Source organism: Solanum tuberosum, unplaced genomic scaffold (assembly GCF_000226075.1).
Source record: "Solanum tuberosum cultivar DM 1-3 516 R44 unplaced genomic scaffold, SolTub_3.0 scf00049, whole genome shotgun sequence".
NCBI classification, from domain to species: domain Eukaryota; kingdom Viridiplantae; phylum Streptophyta; class Magnoliopsida; order Solanales; family Solanaceae; genus Solanum; species Solanum tuberosum.
Genome location: NW_006238974.1, coordinates 875,068 through 877,497, shown reverse-complemented (window position 1 = coordinate 877,497; position 2,430 = coordinate 875,068). Strand labels below are relative to the sequence as shown.

General features: G+C 30.3%; 1 long non-coding RNA gene across 3 annotated transcripts in view; it reads right to left on the bottom strand.

Moving 5' to 3' along the window:
- Nucleotides 1-877: 877 nt before the first annotated feature.
- The window catches only part of LOC102593969 (uncharacterized), a 1,843-nt gene continuing 290 nt past the window's right edge, over nucleotides 878-2,430 (bottom strand). The window contains exons 2-3 of one of the 3 annotated variants that reach the window (XR_001473043.1): nucleotides 2,314-2,388; nucleotides 878-905 (exon numbers count right to left, since the gene is read on the bottom strand). This is a non-coding gene — a long non-coding RNA (uncharacterized lncRNA). Of the gene's footprint in view, nucleotides 906-1,002; nucleotides 1,043-2,109; nucleotides 2,132-2,313; nucleotides 2,389-2,430 lie in introns of those variants that run through there. The other 2 variants (XR_367003.2, XR_001473042.1) reach the window with 2 other exon arrangements.

The following is a 2,430-nucleotide window of genomic DNA, read 5'->3' as shown; positions in this document are numbered from 1 at the left end:
ACATGAATAAGGCGAAACATTATTAGAGAATGGTGTGAAGCCATCTGAACACAACCCCAATCTAACCTTTCTTGGTTCACTAGCAATATCAGGATATACATTATCAAAATGCTTCACCATCAGATGGATGAGACAAGACTCCCGGCGGCGTTCTATATTCACAATGCCAGCTCATATGTGGGGCAGACCTCATCGATGCATACAACCTCTTTAACCTAAGAATGAGAGGTAGATAATGCATCGCCTGAACTTGGACCATCTTTCCAGCCGGAGTCCTCTTATAACTAGCATGTCCACAAAACATACAATTTTCTAATTCACTATCAGTCTTGTAAAACAACATGCAGCCATTAACACAACAATGAATTCTATCATATGTCAATCCTAACTTGGACACCAAACGCTTTGCCCGATAGAAGTTCTTTGGTATGTTAAACTACGGATTAACTAGTTCACCCAAAAGATCAACCATTGAGTCCATAGCAGCATTAGGAACATTCCAATCTGATTTAATACTCATTAATCTAATCGCAACTGACAAGGCAGAATACGGACTTCCTTCACATAGTGGACGACTAGACTCTTCTAATTGATCATAAAATCGTCTTGCTTCTTCATTAGGAGCTTCATCAAAATATTGTTCCGGTTCCATCCTACCATGAACCCCGAAAGTATCATTGATCATTTCACGAACCATATCATGTTTAACCCTAATTTGGCCATGTGGTGCAACCATATTATATACATCCACATGCATCGAATTATAAAACATACCATCCAATCCATCACTTTCTCCAGGATCAATCCATACAAAATATCTAGGCTTAAATCCATTACGGAACAAATGAACCATAACTCTATCTGGTTAAAAAAAATTTAAGCACTTACATGCACTACAAGGACACCTAACCAATCCATTATTCTTGAAAATGTCAAGTGTCATTGTATGTTCAATAAAATTTCTAACACCGTAATTAAACTTAGGTTTCAAACCAGCACCAATTTCATAATGCATATTATACATCCACAAACGATGATCCATCTACAAAAATATAGATATTCAATTATATTATAAATAAAAGTTAATAATAATTTTACTAGTAGTAGTCCTAAAACTAGTTTAGTATTGACTTAACCACATTATTTATTTTAACTTATTTAAACAACTTAACAACTTGAACTAGTTTACTTTTGACTTAATACAAAACTAAATCTACCAACTAAACCACATTAATTAATTTAACTTATTTAAACAACTTAACAACTTTAACTAGTTTAGTTTCGACTTAATACACCAACTAAATCCACCAACTCAACCACATTATTTAGTGTAGCTTATTTAAACAACTTAACAACTTTTTCACTTGAACTTTTAACTTATTTAAACAAACTTAACTTTTTAACTTTAACTACATTAGTTTTGACTTAATTCCAACAACTAAATTCACTAACTAAACCGACATTATTTATTTTAACTTATTTAAACAAACTTAACTTTTTAACTTTAACTACATTAGTTTTGACTTAATTCCAACAACTAAATTCACTAACTAACCCGACATTATTTATTTTAACTTATTTAAACAAACTTAACTTTTTAACTTTAACTACATTAGTTTTGACTTAATTCCAACAACTAAATCCATCAACAAAACCACATTATTTAATTTAACTTATTTAAACAACTTAACAACTTTAACTAGTTTAGTTTAGACTTAATTCCAACAACCAAATCCATCAACAAAACCACATTATTTAATTTAACTTATTTAAACAACTTAACAACTTTATAACTTTAACTAGTTTAGTATTGACTTAATTCAAACACCTAAATCCACGAATTAACTAAATCACATTATTTATTTTAACTTATTTAAACAACATAACAACTTTAACTAAATCCACCAATTAACTAAATCAATAGGATCAACTAGTGTTGGTACTTATGCTTAACAAATATATTATTTCTAAATTTAAAGCTAAGTGTCAACACTAGATGGACACAAATCAATCTTGCAAGAAAAACAATTTTGTCATCAATAGGATCAGCTAGTGTTGATACTTATGCTTACCAAATATATTATTTCTAAATTTAAAGCTAAGTGTCAACACTAGATGGACACAAATCGATCTTGCAAGAAAATCAATTTTGTCATCAATAGGATCAACTAGTGTTGGTACTTATGCTTAACAAACAATCGATGGACACAAAAAAATTATCACAAAATTAAAGCTAAGTATTAATACTAGATGGACACAAACACATTATTGAAAACAATTGTACTTGAACTTTAGAAATTTAGAAGCACCAACCTTATCTCCTACTTTGATGAAAGAAGCAATATAGTCTTGTATCAACTTTTTTAGATGTTGAGCTTCCTCAGTTGCCTAGCACGAAAAGTTCTAAAATTAGTTATATATAAACTTCAA